This window comes from Phyllostomus hastatus, unplaced genomic scaffold (genome assembly GCF_019186645.2).
Source record: "Phyllostomus hastatus isolate PE091 unplaced genomic scaffold, TTU_PhHast_1.1 phas_scaffold_78, whole genome shotgun sequence".
NCBI classification, from domain to species: Eukaryota; Metazoa; Chordata; class Mammalia; order Chiroptera; family Phyllostomidae; genus Phyllostomus; species Phyllostomus hastatus.
Window position 1 is genome coordinate 19,324,868 of NW_025334041.1, and position 23,386 is coordinate 19,348,253.

At 39.4% G+C, this 23,386-nt stretch overlaps 1 pseudogene; it reads left to right on the plus strand.

The window, feature by feature from the left end:
* The first annotated feature begins 13,691 nt into the window (after positions 1-13,691).
* The window catches only part of LOC123811188, a 107,452-nt pseudogene continuing 97,757 nt past the window's right edge, over positions 13,692-23,386 (plus strand).

Below are 23,386 nucleotides of genomic sequence, written 5' to 3' on the forward strand. Positions count from 1 at the left end.
GGGGCTCGGTGGAAGGGGCTGGGGAATGCCTACAATGAGAGGCCTCATAACCATGCTGAGGAGTTTACACTTTATTCTGAGAGCAAAGGGGGCCTGTAGAAGGATTGAGGCAGGGTATTTGAAAAAGATTACTCTGGCAGCATTACAAAGAATGGATTAGAAGGAAGCAAAACTAGAGTTGTTAGGCTAGTTAGAAGGCTAATGAGTGGGAGTAGCAATAGTAATAATCATCATCATCATAATAAAAACTCTCACTGGCACTTAGTAGAAACTTATCATGAGCCAGGTACTGTTCCAAGGGCTTTTGTACTTATTCACACATTTAATCCTCATGGTAGGTACCAGCCCCAAAATGGGAAAACTGAGCTATAGCAATATGTTAAGGGTCATAGAGAAAATTGTAATAAAGCCAGAATTAAAACCCAAGCCACTACTTTCAACACAGTCTTATTATCCTGTTTAGATGTGATATTGTCATAAATTAGAGCAATGAGAATGGAGAAAACCAGATAGAGTAGAATAGAATAGAATAGAATAGAATAGAATAGAAATTCTGGAGGGAAAATCCCATAGAATCAAACAAGACAATAAGAAAGAGATGAAAATTACTTTACCCTTGTCCTAGGAAGCCACTTTAAATAGGATTTTTTAAAAAAACTGTGTTTATATTTTAAGTCACCAGATATAATGGCTCCCTATTGCTCAAATATCAAATCCATACTCATGCTGGCATTTAAAATCCTCTGCTAAATAAAGCTCTCCCTCATCATTTATTAATTAAAGCTACAAATGTTTAATGATGTGTTCAAAGCCAAGTTCAGTGCAAAGTCATGGAAATCACACAGCACACATAGTTCTTACCACAAATCTCTCAGAAAATGTGAGCAGGTCCAATTGTGAGCATGCTACATTAATGTTAAATGCTCAAGGGCAAGGGCTGGATCACGTATTTTTGGAATCCAATGTACGTGTTACATTGCTTTTTTTAGACATTATTTTAAAAAAAATACATGATAAAAAGGTATTTAAATAAATCTTTAAATTTCAGCAATTTAAAATAATTAATAAAACATGCAATATATTAAACATGTAATATATTCAAATCTAGAGAAAATTCCTGTTGTATATGTCTAAAAAATGAAAAAATAAAACACTATATAATGTATTTAACTTTTTTAATGGCTCAGTAATAAAAATGCAATTCAAGATTTTAAATATGTCTAGTATGTCTTATCACCATGATTATCAGCTAATCCTAAATGGACTGAATTTAAATGACCTCTTGGGGATAATTGTCAAATCAGCCAGAGAAGCTGACAAGATGCTGACCATTTCTGGGTGGTAGATTTTGCTGCCAGCTTGCCCTGTTCACTGGAGGATGGTGCGATACAGTCACAATCTTGAAAATGCATCAACTTAATTTAGAAAGTAATTTGTTAAATTTTTAGAGGTTTAAAATATTAAAAAATACTGGTCATAGACATTGGTTAGAACGTTATAGTCTCTGAAGGAATTAGAAAATTTAAACTATGTATTACTCTGTACTTTGAAATAATAAAGATTTTTGCTAAAAAAATCAAAAACTGGAAAAGCTTGGACATGTATTAAGTTTCCAAGGCATTTAAAGTCAGGCGGACAGATTTAATTTCAAATCTGAGGTGGACTCATTGGAGAAAAAAGTGTGTTCTGATTGCCCGGTGTTTACCCCTTCATTTCCTGGTGAAGACGAAGAGAAGCAATCACTAAATGACGCAATGCAGAAGAGCTGGCGCAAGTCCCGGCACCTGCACGGGGAGGGGTCCCTGCAGCAGCTGGAGATTCACCGTTTTGTCAAGAACCAGCTCTCCACTGACATAGATTGCATTTTCCCGATAAGGAATACATCTCCCACAAAAAAGTGTATTTATGATGGACAAGTTTGTTTTTTTAACCTATTTTTTCTTGTCCTAAATGTTAAAGATTAGTGCTAAAAATACAGTTTTTTAAAATGATCAAATTTTGAACTGTAGCTTCAGCTAGAAATCAGCTGAACTAAAAATAATCAATGGAATTTTTTACTTAACATTTTAATTTGTATTCTAGCCTCTCTGTGTTTGGTTTCTTTTTGAGGTTACTGATGGGAAATAACTTAACCAAATCAAAATAAAACCCCAGTATAATGCAGTTCCTCGTCCTATGACTAAAGTTGTTTTATTTAGAAAACCTAATTGTTGATCTTCATGTTTTTTTTAAAACATGTAAATGTATTATCCAAGTTACAAAACCCTGGGGTTTTATCATTCAATTACACAAGGAAATTGATGTGAATAACCTCTATTTTTTTTTATATCCTCACCTGAGGACATTTTTTCATTGCTTTTAGAAAGAAGGGATGGGGGAGAGAGAAACACCAATTGATTGCCTCCCATAAGTACCCAGATGGGGAGTGTTGAACCCACAACCTAGGTATGTGCCCTGACCAAGAATCAAACCTGCAACCTTTTGGTTATAGGATGATGCTCCAACCAACTGAGCCACATGCCAGGGCTATGACAATCATCTAAGTTCTTATTCATTTTAATTTTGACTTATATCAAGAATCTGTGAGTTTAACTTTGGCAGTTTTGTAAAGATGTGAAAACCCAAGCTTTGTTTCAACTGAAGTGAATTAATATTTTCATATTCAGATGATTCTCAAACTATAATCATTATGGACCTAAATGGCTTATACTTGTTAGAGAAATATATAAGCCATTTAGGTCTGTAACTGAACACATTTTGACAAATAATCATTGACAAAGTTCTTTTGTATCATGAATTAACTTTTCCTAATAATTGTCTCAAAATACCTCCCCCTACACACAAAAATCACTTTTTTTGCAGTTCATGATTTTGCTATATAGCAATAAATTATTTTTCTTCTCCCCTGACTCTGTGTCTAGATCTTCACGAAGACAAATGTTTATAGCCTCTGTTATGTTTAGCTCAGTTCCCCTCTCCCTCGTCACATCATTGCAAGCAGGGTGCTCCTAAAAAGACCTTATGATTATCTACTTAGAGACAGTCCAACAACTTTTATTTGGTGATAATGGGAACATACTGTGTAATAAACGAGAGATTCCTTTTCTTCTGCCAGAAAACCTGGCTAAAGCCAATGACCTAGAGCTAAATTGAAAACACACTAAACATATATGGACCTGTTGGGCCCACATTCTGCAAAATGGTATCATTGTGTCATTATGGCTTAACTTTTCTATTAGTTATGTCGATTAGGGCCAACTATAGTATCAAACAGAAGTTCCACAACCAATAGTTGGCCAAAGAAACCCATTGGCTTACATTTTCCTTGAATAAAACAAGGTGCCAAAACTTCCCAAATGATCAGTGTGGTCAGGACCAGGTATCTGGTCAGACCTATGAATCCGATGGAAATTGGAAGATGGACAGAGAAGAAGCTAAGTAGAAGGATCCACTGAGCCAAAGAATCCAGGAAGCAGACCTGAGACAGAGAGATTTTTGTGAGGATGAGTGAGTCTCAGAGTATCAAGCTGGTAAACATCATTCATTGTTGGAACAGGAGATGAAATACATTCTAAATGATCCGGCGCTGGTGCCTGAGAGACAAGACAGCAGTTTTCAAGGAATGGCTGCTGAGGAGCAGAGACAGGGCACAGGTGCAGGAATAAGAACCAATGACAAAAGCTGGCCCCCTTAGCTGAAATGAAGGCCTGGGGACCTGAGGGCCAACAGGACCAGAGCTAGACCCACAGAAAGAATGCTGGAAGCCTGTGTGTGAACACTGTGGAACACACCCCCACTAGTCCTCCAGGCCCCCAGTAATGCACAACCCTGAGACAGACCAGGCAGGCTGGGGCTGAGCAGACCCTGGAGGGCTTAGTGGGAATGACTTCTGGGTTTAGACGAATAGGATATGAAGGTACAGACAGGCTGTCCAAGTCCAGCGATACTTCGGATACCACATCTGATAAAAGGGGCCCCTTTTCACAAATCCTACTTTTCTTTAAATGTATAAATCCTTTGAAGACCATAAATCGTTTCAGATTTTGCTGCTTCAAGGCAGAAACATACCTTGAACCTTTTCTCCTTGTCTCCCCCTGCTTAGAATGCTAGCAGAGACAGTTCGAAGGGAAGCCATGTGGTCCAGAAAGTTTGTCGTTGGCCTTAGTTTCCCATTTACGCAGCAATTTCTGCTTTCTGGTAGGGATATTTACAGTGTCCTTATTGCTTGATTCTCCCCTAAAACTCGGTAAGACTTAAAAGCCTGTTATTTATCCTTTTAATTGAATAACTGATTTTAATCTGAAGTTTAGCCTGGCCATGGAACCTTAAATAAACAGCTTCATTTTAGATAGGCCATTCACTTCTAATTGCTCAAAAACATGAGTTTTACCCATCAGGTAAAGGAAAGTGGGGAGAGCCCTGGGAATCAGTAGCAGTTGAAGTTGGTTTGAGGTGGGGGAGGGGTGGTGGTGCACGGACACTCCAGTAACCTTGCCCCGAATGTGAACTTGGTGTTTGTAAGTTATGTGACAGAAGGGAGAAGATTTTCTTTCTCAAAGATAGCCCACGAGTAACCAGGCAGACCTCTTAGGTGCTGCAAACACTCCTAAAAATTAAAGGCCTGGAGAAAGCCTTGGCCTATGGAAGTTGAAAGTTTTTTTTAATCAAAATAACTAAAGAACTCCAAAAATATGGGAAGACTCAAATAATTGTATGTCTATACTCAGGAAGCATGACTATCACACATGATCTAGTCCACAGGACATTGCTTCTGTTATAAGCTGTGGATTCTTTTTATAAGTAAATGGCCAGTTCCCGTAACAATTGTAGTTGATGAGTGAGCAAGCTAATTCCGTGGTCATGGCAGAGTCAGGGCTTGGAAAAGTATAGTCATTTTTAACCTTCACATTGTTTATTGTTATGCACCTGACAATGGGTTTAATTTTTAGATATTTAGGCCTTTTCCTTATGTATCGTTTACCCTGAAGGCAGTCATTTCCGATGGTGTTTGGAATTTCACATCTTAATTCTTCTCCAAGCACAATGGAAATAAACAATCCATTTTCGGTCTTTCCCTGTTTCCTTCCTAAGTAAGGCCTTTTCACTAATGCTGGCCCTTTGCTGGCCTGTGACTCCGGGTTCCATTCCCACTGGAGGTCTTTCTCTTCTGCAGCAGCCTGGAAGTGCAACAGAGTTTGGATTCTTGTGTTATTCTAGAAAGGGAAGGTTTAATTTCTTGCTTTAAATTCACTCCCCACCTCTCCCTTCCCCAACACACTCATTTTCGATTGGGTAGCTTGTGGCTTCAAAGTTCTTAAACTAAAAAGTAATGTCAGAATAAACATTCTTTCACCCTTCAGGATATTTGTTATTGTTGGTGTTGCTGTTGTTTTAAATTTACAACTGGTTTTATTTCTAGGCAATCATGCACAATGTTGGAATTCTTGACAAGTGAGAAAAACCTATGATTGTCTTTAAATATAATAAAATCTTTATGAGTACTCATCTAATGATTAATGATGTTGACACAACATTACTTTTTGTAGGTGAGTAATAACATTTGTGAATTTTGATTTTTAAATTTTTTCATCATAATTTGGAATCAATAGTTTTTTTTATAGTCCTAAGCAGGCCTAAGTCCTGGGCCTCTCTTGCCCCTGGATAAAACCCAGGCATGCTGCCTAGCATTGATAATGGAACCAGTGGAGGTCCCTGCAAGAAACAGAAGTGAAAATGCCTAGAATACTTCAAATAAACTGCCACCATGAAACTTCCAATGTCTCCTCTTTGAGTTTCTATCTCCATATGGTTATTTACCAAACCACAGAGTATACATCTGGATGAGGACAATGTACCACTTCTGATAGGAGCTCCAGGGTCTGACCAGAGAAAGCATTCTAAGCTCTCTTTAGGGCACCAATCAATTAAACGTGTTGAGTGCATCTGTCTATAGAGACATCATAAATGATTTTATATTTTAAAGATCTTTATCATCTAGAAAAATAAATTCCAGGTGCCCTTTTTTCTTGTCATTATTTCCCCAAAATTAATTGTTAAATACACATTAGAACTTTTGTAAAATATGTGAAATTATTTATTTGTTGGCTGTAGATTAACTTTTAAGTTGAATCTAGGAATGTGTAAATTTTCAAAATAATTATAGTTTTGTATGAAAATTTAACTGAGTTCACTTTGAAAAATTCCTTAGTGATTGCCTGATATTCTGTCTTCAGAGGCTATTGTTCTGATGACAAATTATATTAAGTCAACAAGGAGTGTATTCTCTCTTTTGGTATTAGGGATTTCCTCTTTAACACCTTTTCTTAAACTTATCATTGATCCTGCCACACTTATTAAAACTGAAAGCACACACAGATTCAATTTCTGAGTACGCCATGCGATCCGTGCCATTCTGACTGACTTTCTTGTTCTCGAGAGTTATTTTTTTTTGCCCAGCTTTGCTCAGAGTATTGTATTTTATCACTAGCCAACTTATGTTGTCATACTGAAGTGATATTTTTTTCTTAAGGGATATTTTAAATGCCACTTTTAAACTGACAAAGTTGGTGAGCCCAGAAAAAAATAGTGTTAAGAGCAAACAGATGTCTGCTCTGGGCGAGAGCTTTTCTCTAGACACAAATAAACTAGGTAACAACCCCAAGCTGTCAGAGTTTGCCATGGTGGCCATGACCACCGGAGAGAGTGGAATAAACTTACATGAGTCAGAAAGTGAACTTTGTGTGACGTTCACTTTGGTTCTGACGTGCAGTGCTCATTTTAAACGTCCACTCCTGTCACGTTCAGTGTGTATCTGGCACTCTCCCAAGGTAGACAGTCATTCCAACTCATCTGACTGTTAGCAGTGACATGAACACAACCGAATCACTCATCTCTGGCAAACTCTGGTGTTCATCTAGTTTGCCACATGTGTGGTGTTTGTGATTTACTGAGCACTTTTTATCAGAATTTTATAGCTTTTAGAGGCAGTGTGTCACCCCCCAAAAGGGTTATACTTCACTCGCGCACACGAACTAGCACCTGCTCCCCCAGGGATGTGCTTTCAGCATCTGACCCAACTGGACTGTGACCGTATTTTCTCATCAGCAAAAGTGAATATCCATGTCTCCTCTCCTTTCCTGAGCTTCTCAATGTCAAGTCACTCCCTCCTATAGAATATACATGGAGATGCACAGATAGGATAAGTGAAGAGGCATTACTTCAGGCAATTAAATATTGTAAATATGGTCTCTACTCCTTAGTATCACATATCCTGAAACAGACAAGCAAATGTAATTTCCCAGGGCACATTCTTAAGTAATGTTCACACAGCATTCTATGTGAATTTATATTTGAGATATTTTGTCTAATTTTTTTCCCAGTGAAAACTAGTCAAATGAGGACTAACGAAACTTACACTTTGTTCTTTCAGAGGATGCTATACCTTTCATAACCTCCCCCGGGCCAAAGGGCTTTTGGAGTTCACAGTAAGTAGTCTGTCAAGTTAGTCCCTTTTCAGTTCAAGTCTTCAGGGACTTCATCATTATACATAGATATTCTATCTTCATTCTCCCTTCCTGTCATAGAAGTCTTTTCACCTTTGAATTCATTCATTTTTTATTTGTGCAAAAACTCTTGTAAGTGATAAAAAGAAATATTAGAGCGCTATACACCATGAAAACATCGAGTTGGGCAGAAAAGATATGAATGCACCAATGAATGCACCAAAAAAATTAAAGATAAAATAATAACTAAGGAATGCCAATAAGTGGTGTAGTCAAAAACCACCTTGAGGAGAGAAAGAAGAGAGAGATCCATTTAAGAAATAAATGAATTTCCCATGAGCCCAGAGAGCTGATTAGTGGGGCCATTGAACTAAGAAGTGTTAGCACACAGGAAAAGGGAGACCCTGAGGGGGTACCACCTGAGACAGGTGTTTACACATGTATCTACTCTGGTATACCTACTGTGCCTGGTGCACATGTACTGTCTCGTATTCATTGGTTATATTAATAGAACACATAATTCAATTGTGGTGCTGTGCCAGGCTTGGGGATATGAAGCTGGAGAAATGTGATCTATGCTGTGTGGAACTGACTGTCTAGGGGATATATAGTTTCACTGGGTTTGAGATGTGTCCTTAAATCAAATTCCAACAGGAAGTTTTGTTTTTTTCTCCTTGTTCATCTATTCAACAAACATTTCCTAAAGGTCTACTTTGTTTTGGACATTCGCAAAGGCACCAGAGTGAAAGCAGGCCATGTGCTCTTTTTAAGGCCCTATATTCTTCTGGGACTTGGAGAGATAGCTAACAAATAATTTAATAAATAGTGTGTCAGGTCGGATGAATTCTACAGTGAAAACTAGAGGCAGATAACATTGTGAGGAAAGCAGGGAAGCTATTTGTGCATGGGAAGGTCAAGGAAGGTCTTCCTGACAAGATGCTTGAGGGGACCTCAGGAGAGAGAGAAGGAAAAGCCGTGTGGCTCTTTCAGGGAAAAGCATCTCAGAGAGAAGTAAGAGTAGCAAAAGCTGGGTTGAGAAAGTGTGTGTTCAGAAACAGCAAGGAGGTTAGCTTGGGTAGAGAGGGGTTAGCTAGGAGGGAAGTGGTAGAGATGACTCAGAGAAAAAGGGTGAGAAGGGGGTCAAGTCACCAAATCCCATTAGGCAGCAGAGCACGGGGAAGCCAGACAGCCTCGTGTGAAATCCCAGCAGGGCTGCTTCCTCGCTGGGCTCTCAGATGAGCTACCTACATGCTTTGAACTCCCGTTCCCTTGTCTCATGAAGTGGGGTAATAAGGGCTTCTTCCTGGTTATTATGAGAATTAAATGAACAAATGCACCTTGCTCTAAAACACTTAGAATTGCTCCCACACAGAGTAAATACTGAATAAATAAATACTATCCATCATTACTATCACAAGAACTGATAGGTCATGAATTTCTGTCATTGCCCCCATTTGTATGTCCCTGTCATTTCTCAGGCTGGATTGTGTAAAAGAGCTTTCCTCCGAGGTCAGTTCATTTTCCACCAAGTCATTCTCTCTCTCTTTCGCTTAAACACTGCTATCACCATCATGTCATTTATGACTTCTTTTTTTCTTCTTCAGGCTTTTTTAAAGGTTTTTCTTTAAGTTTATTTTTAGAGAGAAGGGGAGAGAGGGAGAAAGAGAGGGAGAGAAACATCACTGTGTGGTTGCCTCTCACATGGCCCCCATGGGGGACCTGGCCCACAACCCAGACATGTGCTCTGACTGGGAATTGAACTAGCAACCGTTTGGTTCGCAGTCCGTGATCAATCCACTGAGCCACACCAGCCAGGGCTCATTTATATAACTTCTTATAAACTGCTCCAAACACAGAGTTCTGAAAGCCTCTCTTAATTTTGCAGTTGAGCCCATCTGTTCAGTCTCACCGGTCTGTCTGCTCGCTCTCCTTTCAACACAGATGCCTCCGAGCCCGTGCAAGTTATTGGAGCCCAGGTCTGGATCACCACACATCTCACCCTGCCTGGTGTCACACCTCCTGGGTCCCACCTCCATTTCTAGGTCTGCTCCTTCCTCAAGAGAACCATCCAGAAACTGCTTGTCCTCTCCTTTCCTTTTCAATCAATCCCCTATCGCTGGATAAATTCGTTTTTCACATTTTGCTATTATTGGAATTAATTGCTGTTGCAACAAGTGTGAATTTAGAGCACATCATAGTGTTTAAATGAAAATTTTTCCGATTGAAAAAAGACTTCTATGGGGAAGGGAGTGGGAAGATCAAGAGTCTGGGTGGGTAAAAATATTTACGCCTTTCATAGTTTATGAATACCCAAATGCTTTTGTGATGGTGCATTTTTAGTAGATGCAACATGGAAACAGATAAACTGTCAAACAGAAATCAGTTCTCAGAGCTTGTGCCAGGAAGAGATCATTTTATAATATAAAACATATTATCTTTAATAAAAACAGAAAGCAAACATGTAACGATTACTCCCATAGCATTTTTGTCATTGTGTCATTTTGACATTACTCCAGTGTGGTTACAGTAATACTTTTTGTTTTGGCATCCCTGGAATCTTTAAAGGAGAAATTCTTTCCAAAGAAGTCCAGAAAATTAAAATGCAATTTCAAACTGCAATCTCAAATTTTTGCCTCATGAAATACAATTTGCAGATTTTTGGTATCTTGTGCTGTTTATGGCCTATATATATAACACATACATACACATACAGGCTTGAGTAATTTTCAAAATATCCTTATTTCTAATTTTCTCATTTGAAAAATGTTCTTTAACTGAGAAAGCAGGAGGGGGAGAGAAAGGGAGGGACGGAGGGAGGGAGAGAGAGGGAGTGTGCGTTGGAGCGTTAACCTCCTGGTTACAAGCTCTCAGGCAAAGGCCTGATTAGCTGGGCTTGAATCTAGTGTTCTCTCCGGGAGCCCTGGCCAAGGAGGCACAGCCAGGTAAAAATCCGACTCCTTGGGGACGTAGTTGGAAGGGGGGAAGAAAAATTCCCAAAGAAAGATGATGATGTTTTAGAAGAAAAAAAAGGTGCCAGGCAGACCATACATGATAAGTTAAATGCATTTCTGTCAAAACCCACTGCTTCTGTTATTTATCTACCAGAACAAGAACAAGAAGGAAAAGCATACTGTGGCATGGGTATTTTTAGTAGCTATTATCCTTAGTAACAAACATATAATGCAAGACAAAAAGAGAATAGGATTTATCAAAAAATAAACTGAAAATTAACTTTTCTGAAAAAAATAAAATTTTAAAATACTTATTTAATTATCAAGAGCTATTCAAGCCTTGGCTGGCATAGCTCAGTGGATTGAGCGTGGGCTGGGAACCAAAGTGTCCCAGGTTCGATTCCCAGCCAGGGTGCATGCCTCGGTTGCAGGCCATAACCCCCAGCAACTGCACATTGATGTTTCTCTCTCTCTCTCTCTCTCTCTCTCTCTCTCTCTCTCTCTCTCTCTCTCTCTCCCTCTCCTTTCCCTTCCCTCTCTAAAAATAAATAAATAAAATCTTTTAAAAAAAAAGGAGCAATTCATGGTCAGAGAAACTTTCTATAGTACAAAATAATAATAAATACAATAAAAATATAACCTTTTCCTACTTTAGGCTTCCATTTCTTTCCCCAGAAGAAACAGCTTCTAAAGCACTCTTCCAGAAACATTTCATGGACATATTGCGTGGGAAATCATATAAATGATTTCACATCCATATACATGTGTTTGTATGCATTAAATGTGTGTACATATATGTATACTCCTATTTTTACCCAAGTGGTAGCATGGCATTCATATTTGTTCATACTGCTACATGGATACATCATAATTAATTTTTCCAGGGCCATATTGGTGAAACATCTAGGTTGCTTTTTTCAGTATTGCAATGAATAGTCATGTCTCCACATCTTTGCAAATATAGTTTTCTGATAAATTCCTGGAAATAGAATTGCTGGCTCAAGACTATTGTTCATAGCTCTGTTATCGAATTGTGCCCCTCTTAAAGGTATCACCACTTACACTCCTGCTAACCAAACGTAAGACTGCTAATTTCCACGAAGACTCATCTGCACAGTGTAGCATCAATTTTTCTTTATTTCTGGCAACCAGTGGAATGTATTTCACAATTGTATGGCTCTACTTATTCACCTTGTTAATCACCATAACCAGTGATATCCTCTGAGGAACACAATCACTGCTTCTGTAGCATAGATGTCTTCCCATTATGAATGTTGACTTCATTTCCATAAAGTGAAAAATTTGTCTCATTCTTCTGAGTGTTACCCTCAATTATGGCATAGGCCTTAGACCATGGCATAGACAAAGGAGTTATGTTCATACCACCTGACACCCCAATCAAAAATGCAAATGGTCCTTAAATTAACTCTTCACCTTTTAGAATTAATTAGTCCTCCTGGTTTGGGGTAAAAACTCAAAATGGCAGTCCTGCAATGGGATCATGGTAAAGTGCCACATAAGTGAGATTTGTCTTTTAGACGTGACTTGGGGGGAAAAAATTGAGTTTCCTGATTTCAAATGGCAAACTCTGTTATTACATACTTTGTAATTTCAAAGAGCATCTGTCATCACACAAAGACAAATATATTTCCCAAAGAAAACATCTGGTACTTTTTAAAACGAGCCTCAGGCCAGCTCTGCACAAGGAATGGAAAATGTGCTATAGATAGAGTGTTATTTCATGTTGCTTTTCATTTAATCAGTGAGTGTGGAATGTGTGCATTAAATTAAGCATCTCAAACATCAGCTCTCTTCAAGGGCTTGGAGAAATTCAGAGGGTCTTTAAAAAAAAACACATATGTTTCTCCACGTAGTAATAAATAACGTGGGCAGTAGGTTGTGTTAGTCCTCTGAAGAAGAAATTATTCATTGAGATAACATGTGTTAGGGGTGGAGGGCGCCTCATGCTTTGGCAACTTGCGTTTTTCCTCCGTGATGGTTTGTGTTAAATGACTAGCACTATGCTTCATGAAAAACTTCCTAATCCGACAGGTATCAATGTGGACTCTGAAAAGTCTCCGACCGTCTTTGTCACCTAATGCACATTTTAAAAATCAAAAAACATATGGGGACAATTCAGAGAGATATGTTAATTTAGAGGAATCTCTTTTACCACTCAAGTCACAGACCAGGTTGGGAGCCGGTATTTTTTGTGTTGTTTTGTTTTTCTACAATGGCTCTGCCAGTGCAGGGTAGAAAATCTTCAAGCATTCATCACGTTTGGCTCGCTCACTCAGAATTAATAGATGGGACAGAGCACACGGCTGGCATTGGAGATAAGACACATCGCTAACAGTGAAGTGAGTCCTCTTTATGGAATTGAAAATTGTTAAGGGGCAGCACTGCCACTTAACAGACATCTCAGGTCAGCGAATCTCAGGGAAAGAGAGGCTAAAGAGATAGCAGTCAGTGTCTGGCCCGCGGTGCCAAATTCAGAGGGCAAAGGGCCAAGTTCAAACTGGTATGTCTCGCGTCATTTGTGCAGGTTTGGGAAGACATCTGATAGTATAATATGATCCTGTGCGTGACATTATTTCACATGATTTCTTGTCCATGAGATGCCCCAACTTAAGGTAATTTATACATCGAATAAATATGTTCTCTGAATTTAGAAATCATTAGAAATATCCATAGTGAGCCTCAGTGGGAAGGCGGGGAAGGCTGCTTCTAGCTTCCCTAGAAGAGTTGTCATTTCTTGGTGCAGAAGTGGGAGGTTAGACTAATTTCTTTTTAAATCTCGTTAGGAGACCGAATGTTCTCAACAAGCCCGCCAGTCCCCTCGTTAAGATTTTCTCCATCCCTTCCCTTTCCCCTCGGAATATACGTTGGCTCATCAGTGGCATGTGCTCTGATGTACAGACGCTGCTTCTGCTGTCATCTACAGCCTTTCCTGTTTACTACACAGTCCCAGACCTCCTTTTGTTCACACTATTTAGTTTGGCGAACGCGGCATCTGTCTGGCAGTCGGATTCCCCGCTTCTCGCACCGGGAGGCGCGGGCAGCGGCCGGGGGAGCAGCAGCGGTACTGGGCTGGGGAAACAGAGAGACATCCTGCCCGGGCGATCCTCAGCCTGCGTCTGGTGTCCTGACGCCAGACTTGAGAAGCTTCCTTTTGGAACTGCTTTTGTAAAAGAGTGTTTGGAAAACATTTTCTGTCGCTCTCCCCAATTTTTAGGGCATGGGAACAGAGCCTGAAGATAACCGACTTAACCAGCCTGGAGAGAGCCACCCGGTCACTCGGCGGCTCCCGCGGCCCTCGCTTCCCCTTCGGGTGTGGGGCTCAGTCGCTCATCTGAGGGACTCTCCTTGCGGGATTACACTCCCCTTCACATTTCTGCGATTCGCAGACGCTCTCTTGACTCCTCGCATCCAGCACCGCAGCGCAAACACGGTTCCTCCTCCAACTGCAGGCAGCAACATCAACCCCTTCTGCTTTTCAAAAAAATTTCAAACAGCTTGTTTTCTTAGCCTAATTCTCCCAGGTAAAACTGCATTTGTTTTATTATTTTTTTTTTCCATTTCGACCTTATTAAGGGTCCTAAGGTGTGCTCTGAAGTGTTTTCGCTTATTTATTTTACTTCCCTCCTTGGTGTTGCTTAGGTTTTAGAGCACAGTGTGCATTCTGGAAACTTTATAGGAAGGACACTGAGCCCACATTTTCCCACAGCGTCAGGCACGAGCAGATGCCTTGTTTGCATTTCAAGTTGCGTTATAGTTTAGATCTTCAGCACATAGTGAGCTGGAAAATAACCTTAATATAAAAAGCAATGCATACACCTCTGAACTCAGTCCCTAAATAAAATTTACCTCCAGCTATGAGACAGCTAACTTTTTAAGGAATCTTGAAGCCATGTGGATTTGCCCTGATGAAAATTCAGAACCAAATTCAAAGATATAGATGTAACTTCTGGCTCAAATGACAAGATATTAGTATTTCCATACAGTCTTTTTTCCACAGGTAACAACAAAACTAGTGAAGGGATTGGGAAAAAAAACTTTTGCTGTGCTTAAAAATGACAATACCCTTTATAATACCCATGGTTGACCCAGGATACAAGGACAACTGGCAGCTACCTGTGTGCCAGGAGCTGATAATGCTGCTGACCCATCTGCCGGAGACAGCCTCCCCTGGCACTTCCACGAAGGACTGAAACATTTGGCTTTCTGTCTAAAGAATCAGCCACGGCCCAGGCCAAACCCTGGTATTTATTGCAATTCCGTTACAGAAAACAAACCCTTGTAAGCAATAACTTCTTGCCCACAGCTGTGCTTAGGGAAAAGGAGCCTCTGGTGCTAACAGATTAGCTGGAGAAAAATATTTAAATAATTAACAGTATTTGTAAGCTCCTTTTGTTATTGATCTTACAGAGATCAATAAAAAAAGAAGAAAGAGAGGACAAGAGCAAGGTAGGAAGTGAGAGGGAGGAGGAAGAGAGGGGAGGGGAGAGAGAGAGAAACATTGGTTTGTTATTCCACTTATTTATGCCTTCATTGCTTGATTCTTTGATTTTCATATGTGCCATGACTGGGGATCAAACCCACAAGTTTGGGGTAGCAGGACGACTTTCTAACCAACTGAGCTACTCAGCTAGGGTCAAAGACTAGGACACTGCCAGGACAGAAACCTGTGTAAACTTTTAAAATGTAAACAGAACAATGTCAGAATCATCCCAGAGTCCCGAGACCATTAAAGGTCAGAGGGAGGAAGATGAAAATCTCACAATGCAGATAACGCTGCAGCAAACCTGCACAGGGCAGCAGAATGTCTTCTAGGGAAGGAAAAACATTTAAAGAAGAAAATACACATAACAAGGAGGCATGAAAGATAGGACCTGTTCTGGAAAAAAGAAATCTCCGTTTCCATGAAAAAGTTCCGAATAAACACTGGAGCTTTGATGCATGTGGAAGTTAAGCTAAAAATACAGCTAGACAAGGAGGCTGTGGCCAGCACGTGGAGGACCTTACATACCTTGCCCAGGAGTCTGGGTTTTTCCTAGGGGCTGGGGGAAGACCCGCCAGTTGTCAAGTGAAGTGGCATCATTAGGCCCGGATATGAGAAAGTTACTCAAAGCATGGAAAATGAAGAAGCAGAGAAGGAAGAGAGTTTAGAGACAGGAGGATTCCTAATAGCTATTCCTGCTTTAATGGGGGAGGGTAAAATTTCAAAGGACAGAAAGAAGGAATTTGGGTTGAGAACCTGGGACCTATTTACTGAGTATTGAAGTGAGAAGGAAAAGGCAGCTTAAAAGAGATCTTAAGCAAAAGGTGAAACTTGGAAGATGCCTTGGTAAACTGGAAGCATCTAGTGAGTTGAGTAAAATACAACCTGGGCATGAGAAAGGTCACTGAGAAGTCAGCAGAGTTTAAATTTTACTACTGAAATTTTCCAAGCTTAGACAAATCAAATTTTTCCATTGCATTTGCATGCAGTATTACTTTTAAGTTAAGGAAGGAGAAGACAGGAGTATTTATTGTCACTGAAATAGGAAATACACAAGTATTGTTTTACAACAGAAATGCTATGATACAATATGGTAATGCAGTCTGTATCAGACTGATCTCCATGCGGGGAATAACTATTTAAACGGGATGAACTATGAACACCAGTTTTTTGAAGTGATCAGAGAACAGCTATGGCAGCCCGAATGTGAGCAGTGGTCAAGGTCAGGAGCAAAGAGAAGCTCAGAGAAGTGAGCCTGATACCTTGTGCCCCTGTTTCACCCAAAGCATTTGCTGATTCTTAAATTACAATATCAGCACATATCATAGACCAGTAAGGATTCACATAGGTGAATACTTCAAAAACCGAGGAAGCTCAGGAAGAACCAATGAACTATTTTGCTTTTGAGGTCATGCAGTCCTCTAAATAGAATCATTAGTAAATGTTCCTTTATAAAGTAAATCAACATGCAAGGAAAACCAAATCATTATTAGTCCCCAAACAAATTGCAAACATGAACTAGGATTGTCAGATCGATTTTGAGCTGCTCTGTAATCCACTGTGTATTTTTCCTTTTAAGTGATTCTTCACTGCTAAATAAGTATAAAATACTTAGTAAAGAGCACCCTTTGAAGTTCAAGCCAATACCATTGATCTTCTCTCAGAAATTTATCTGTTATACAAATAGCTTTCATCTTCAAAAAAACCTCCAATAAAGCAACCTGGTTAAAAGAATTTGAAAGTACTGTTAATTAACATCCCTTCACATTTACATGAGATACTTTTTATAGCCAATCTGTCATTTATCTTCTGTAAGTTTAAATTCAGGTTCAGATGTAGTTCAAGCAAACCCAATTATGTAAACAAGTTACAAAATAATTTAATTTCCTCATGTCATCTCCATGATGTAAACCTATCAAAATGATATGAGCCCAAGGTTGAAAAGAGTAAACTAATCAAATTGAGTTAGAAAAGACTTTCTAGATATATTCAAAATAAGCTTCAGAATAAATAGTGAAATTGGAGCTATGATAAAATAGTTATATAGGGAATTCAATCTCACATGTTTATTTGTCTTTGCCTTGTCACAAAAAGCATTTAAATTTCAACATCCAAATAAAGCAATATTACACAAAATGGAAATAAGTATAGAAGTGAAAGAAAAAAAAAGAATCAAGGTGGGGAGGTAATTAGACCCAGGATGAAAGATAATAATGATCTGTTACCCAGTGCCCTCTGCACCAATAAAATTAGGCCACACATTTGCTCTTAGCTTTCCTGATGCCAGTTAGGAAAGGGAAAACTGATCTACTGCAGATTTCAGGGTTTCTAAGATGGAATCATGTTGTTTAGAATAAAACACAATATATCCTGATATAAATATTAGAAAGATACATGTTCCTTAGTGTGTCCATGAGGTGAATACCATGCAATACAATAGCTAATGGCATCATGCATGTAATACACATAGTGGAGAATTTTGTGGCACATTTCACAGGCTAACAGGCCAAATAACCAAGTGGACTTGAATGTTTTGTGAACTGAGAAGTGATTTTGACATGATATATGCAAAATAGGATTGCGTGTGGGAGAAAAACAGCAGTTGATGAGGAATAAGGCAAACACAGATTCCAGTTCTGGCTCAGCTGCTAACTAAATCTGTTACCTTGGAAAGCCGCTTTAATTTTCTGGGTGACATTTTCCTGATCAAAATAACGGGAGAGATTTCTAAGGTTCTTTCCAGCTCATAATTTCTATGTTTCTAAGAGAGAAACCACGTGGTTTACTGCAAAACTGAGAGTCAATAAGAATAACATACCTGGCACTCTCACTGTGTGCAAAGTCATTTTGAAACAAAATGAGAAAAAGTGTTCTCTGTAGAATAAGACAGAAACTGTTCTCACATCTCAGTTGGTAAAACATGAACACATTTGAGACTCTTCTGCACCTAAAATTTATATATAGGTACACCCACATCGGTGACAAAGATGTATAGGCATCAACACCCAAATACCCAGCAACTTTTCAGTTACTAATGGGGTTTCCCTCTCAAAGACATATTGAACTTGAGCTCCCCAAGGTTTGGAAAAGAACCAACTAACATTTTACAAGCTCAAACTATGTAAAACACACTATTCTGGGCACTGTGGAAACTATCGATAAATGTACATGAAGCAATAGTGGGAGCTTTGTTCTCTTTTAGTATCACTCCTTTCATTGCCACTGGTAAAATATTAAAAAAAAACTATTCATTAGATTGTTTATGTAACATAGTGTTGTTCTTTTTAACCTTCAGTAAATAGTGAATGCATCTCAAAAATCAAAAGAAGTGCTAAACAAAAATTCAATAAGTTCATTTGTATTTTTTTTTACTGAAAAAGATGAAATAATAAAAGGAAACCTGTTTTAACTTGTGTGGCTTCATCTGAATTGCTTGGATTTTTAACTCTGTAGACTACATCATGATCGTATTGTGAGTATGAGAGAACACACTGTCAGTTTGTCAGGCTAAATATTTGAAATGGGAGAGGCATTTTATCTCCCATGTAAAATCCACATGTTATTTTATTTCAAATATGGAAAAAAGGGAAAACTTGGAGTTGTCCACAGCTAGTATTCCTATACTGGATGCAGTCCACGAGCAAAGATTCTAGAAAGAAACAAGCTGGGCTATGGGCACCCAAAAGCTGAAGCTCTGTGTCTTACAGATGTGGCTAACGAACACATATTCCAAACACATGGCCACTTCCGGTAGTCCTGATCCCTCCCTCATTTTACCTCCAACTTCAGTGCTTGGAACTTGAAGAGACAGGGGCAGGAAGCAGTTGGGTACAAGTGAGAAGAGAATCCTTCCATTTATTCCATACAGTAAACTTATTCTATAATAGGCTGACACCATGTCTTGGCCCAGTTTTAAATCCCCTCTCTTGGGTATCCCCATTTTTACCTAAGGTTGTATGCCTTTGTCTTTGTGGACATCAGTCTTCCTCAACTTTGGCCTTCTGATGGGCTTTCCTAGCTCTTAACCCAACTCCCTTATTTGACAAAGTGTTTTCTAATCCTGCATCTCTGGACCACCTATCAAAAGAGTAAGAAACTGGATTTCTCCAACAAACCAGACTATGAATTTTTACATGCATCTGTTCATAGCCACCCCCCACAAAAGAAATCTGTTGAAGTTCAAAGTTGTCCAATAGATTAACTGACTGAAATGAAGGTTGGGATCTAGACTACTATGAAGAAAGAAATGAACAGAAGAAAATACAGACTAAAAATTTGCTTTCACCAAAGAGGGGCTATTTCCACTATCAAAAGACATTTACATACCTCTGAGGCATGGCAGTATATGGGGCTATGAACATGGACTCTCGGGGTCTGTCCCTGCTCTACCACCGACTTCAGTGACTAACTGCTTTATTTCACATCCCTCTGTGTGCTTCAGTTTCAGGGGAGAAGATACACTAGTCAGTAGCGTGGGAAGATGGATAAAGAAAAGCGGGAGAGAGTGAACATAAAAGAATGTTTAATTAATGAAATAAGGTTCCAGAGGAGGCAGTTCAGGGTAGAATCACATGATCGGTCAAATCATTAACCCAAGAAAGAACTCAGACAAGATCTTCACTGAGGACGAGCCCATTTTGAATAATCTTTAATAAATCAGCAAATGTAACAATCTCTAAGAACTGAATTTCAAGGCTGATCAATACTTGGTGGTGAAAAGTTTATAGACAGTCCAGTAGAGATGAATGAAAAGACTAAAAAACAGCAGTATGGACATGGCTAAGTTTAAAGTTGTATGAATCTGTTTGGCATTCATTTACATGCTTTCGGAACATATTATTGTCCAGTGTTACAATGCAAACTACAAGTAGAAACAAACAAAGAAGGTGAGAGTCAGAGATCTCCCTGAGTGGTAGGCTAGAGTTCCAAACAAAAGCAACCCTAGACGTGGCTGAGAGTAACAAACCAAGGGAGAACAAAATGGAGCTGGTGCAGAGTGAGATCTCAGAGGCACCGAAGGCCAGAGATCAGGGGCAGGGCTAGGATCACGTTGGCTGGAAGTAAGAGAGCAAATATTCAGAAGGTTGTGGACAATGACAAAGAACTTGAAGGAGTAAACCAAATAAGATTCAAAGGTGGCTTTTGTTTTTTTTTCCTTTTCTGAGGATGGCCAGAAGTTGAGTAAAGCTAGTAATAACTGGAGTTGGTGGTTTTGTACACCTCCTCAGATTCCCTCAGCGGCCTGTTTCTGAAGAATCCCCCTCCTTGCACACTTCCAGTGCCTTGGCGGGAGCCCTCGTCTAGTTCTCAGAGGATGCATGAGTCAGCCTTAAAAATACTGGGCATAAGTTGTCATGTCTCACATGCTGAGCTCATCTTTATCAAGTCATTTCTGGATTGCAGTGAAATGCCACACTGCCTGCTTCCTGCCCAGCCAGGCAATGCAACATAAAAGTGCAGGATAGTCAACTATTTATGTGGGAACTTTGACCAATGGGAAGTGGAAGTTAAAAGGCCAGACAGAAACATTTGCACTCTTTTGTTCCTTTGCTTGATACTTTCAATTATGGCATTCCTTGCCATCCTTGCAAAAATTCCTCATGCCTGAAGAACATACCTAGTGAGTGCCCCACTGCATCTTTCGGCAGCTGGCTGAGAAGGGTGGCTAATGCAACAGCCCACTGTAGTTCATTGCTTTGCATCTTTCTGTGCCTTACTACCATTTTCTCCACCGTATCATTGCCCTAAGCTTTCATTGTGTCAATATAGGGAAAGCGTTATGATCCTTGCCTTAGTCTCTGCTTTCTGGAGAACGTAGGTTAAGACATGAAGTTTTGGTGGGGGATGAAGTGTCATCATAAAGGCAGATAGGGTCAAAATGTGGGAGAACTACATTCATCAAATAGAAATTCTATTAATCAAATTCAAAGGAAAGTAGAAGAAATGGACGTAAGAAAACAAGATGACATGGATGGTCATAGAGCATCAGCAACTGTCAGAACGATGTGACATGGAGCTGTGGTATTAAGTGTTTAGAAGAAAAGCTGAAAAAGCCCTGGTCTTACAGGCCCTGGGTTGAAGTGGTTTTACATAAGAAAGTGCAATCATAGTTTAAAGACACTTACAATAATTGCAGTATTATGGGACAAGGAAAATTACCCAAAAGAACATACCTGCATACACATACAAATGTCTTAAAGAGTATTTAACAGTTGAAAAAGTTTTTTGTTGCTGTGGTGCTTTCTATTGAATAAGTTTAAATCAACTTTTATTACTATTCTATTCATCAAATATTCACTTAGGCCTATTATGGGCCAGGCACCTTTCAATGTGCTTAAGATAAATAGGTAATAAGACATGTCCTAAATGCTTGCCTACAGAGCTTATATTCTAAGAACTGGAAGCACAGACTAAGCAATAGGCAAAATAACTAAATAAACTATATAGCTTAAGGGTAGTAAGTGCTATGGGAAAAACAGCAAGATAAGGGACAGCAAGACTCTGGGAGGAGGTGATGGAGGGATGGAAGTTTATAATTGTAAATAAGAACAAATTTCTATATGGTGTCAGATAGGTACTAGATTTCCTGGGGTGACCACTTCATAAGTTATATAAATGTCTGATCCATGGTTGAACACTGGAGACTAATATAATAGAGTATGTCAGCTGTAATTGAAAAATTAAGAAGTTATTTATTTTTTAAAAAAGAAAAAATATTTCAAAAGGCAAAGGAGTGAGCCATGTGGATATCAAAGGGGTGAAAAATTATAGGCAGAAAGCACAACTAATGCAAAGGCCTGAAGCAGGAGTGGTGTTTTTGAGAAACAGCGAGGTGGCTTCCTGAGAATGAGTGAGGAGGACAGTGGTGAGGGGCAGGGGCAGGCAGTAACAGAGGAGAGCCAGGTCGTGGAGTGCATCGTGAGCTCTTATTTTAAGAAAAACTGGGAGTCGCTACAAAGTTTAGAGAAGAAAAGGGCCATAGAGTGATTTCCATTTCATCGGGATTACTCTGGAAGTACGTTAGATAGAGAGGAGGAGGTAGTCAAGGCCAGAGACAGAAGCAGGATGGCCAGGCAGCAGCTGCGGGAGAGTAACCGAAACACCACCCACTCAGGCCGGAGCATGAGCAATGCAGGTGCCTGAGAACAGACTGAATCCTGAATATGTGTTGCAAGTAGAGCTTCATGAGGCTCTACTAACGAACTGATGGATTTGCTGTGGGTGTGAGAGAAAGCAAGAAGTGGAGAAATGACTCCAAAACGTTTAGTCTTGAACAACTGGAAAAGAGTCACCACCAACCAACCACATGGGTAAGACTTTGGTTAGAGTAGGTTTTAGAGGAAAGATGAGAGGTTTGGTTTTGAACTTTTTCAGTTTGGTCAGTCTTTTGGACATATGAGAGGGACTAGAAGGAGGGAATTAGGGATCTGAGTCTAGAGCAAAGGTCAGCACACATTTTTGATAAAGGGTCAAATAGCAAATATTTTGTTAGACTTTGTGGACCAGATGTGCTCCATAGCTACTCTGCCACTGGGCAGTTAAGGCCAATATGCAAAAGAATGGGCATTACTGTGTTCCAATAAAACTTTATTTTAAAAAGCTATAGCCAAATTCAGCATGAGTGCCAAAGTCTGCTAACTCATGGTCTAGAACAACAGTCCCCAAACTTTTTTGGCGCCAAGGACCAGTTTTTCCTGGAGCTTCACTTGCGGGCTGTTGCTCACCTCCTGCTGTGGATCCTGTGTGGGGTGGAGACACCAGGTGGAGCTCAGGCAGCTTCCCTTGCTGCCGGGTTCCTAACAGGCCACGGACTGGTATCTGGACACGCTGCGGGCAGAGGTTTGAGGGACCCCTGGTCCAGAGTTTAGGGCAGAGGGCTGAATTTGAGACAGGCATTTGTAAGTTATCATTATAAAAATATTTCTAAGGCCTTGCTAATTTGATGCGATAACTTATTCTGCATTTGATATTTATGCTTTTCCCCTTGTTGAAAATAGTAATTGCACTTTCTATATTGTACATCTATTTTCTTCAAAAAGGAGAATGAAAAAAACTATTAAAAAGCCAATTTGGTTCAATGCACAGAATATCTGAATGAAAACACATTTTTAAACAAGAACACAACTGATCACTAAAGTGAGTGTGCAAAGCATGTTAATATTTAGCTGGTTGTAATAAGTACATGAAATTATTTTTTCAGAAAGGCTGTGCTAGTCAATTTAGCCAGCTTATAGACACATCAATTTAATATGCATAAATAACAAAGACTAAAATATATTATTGTATATCATATTCTAAATATATGGAAAATACCACAGATAGTTTGGGGGAAAATAGTAATTTGAACAAAAAGAGAAACTGTCACCGCTGAACTAATTTTTCAAGGCAATCCTGATTTCATTGCCAGAGCTGCCTTAGAAGAAACAAATAAA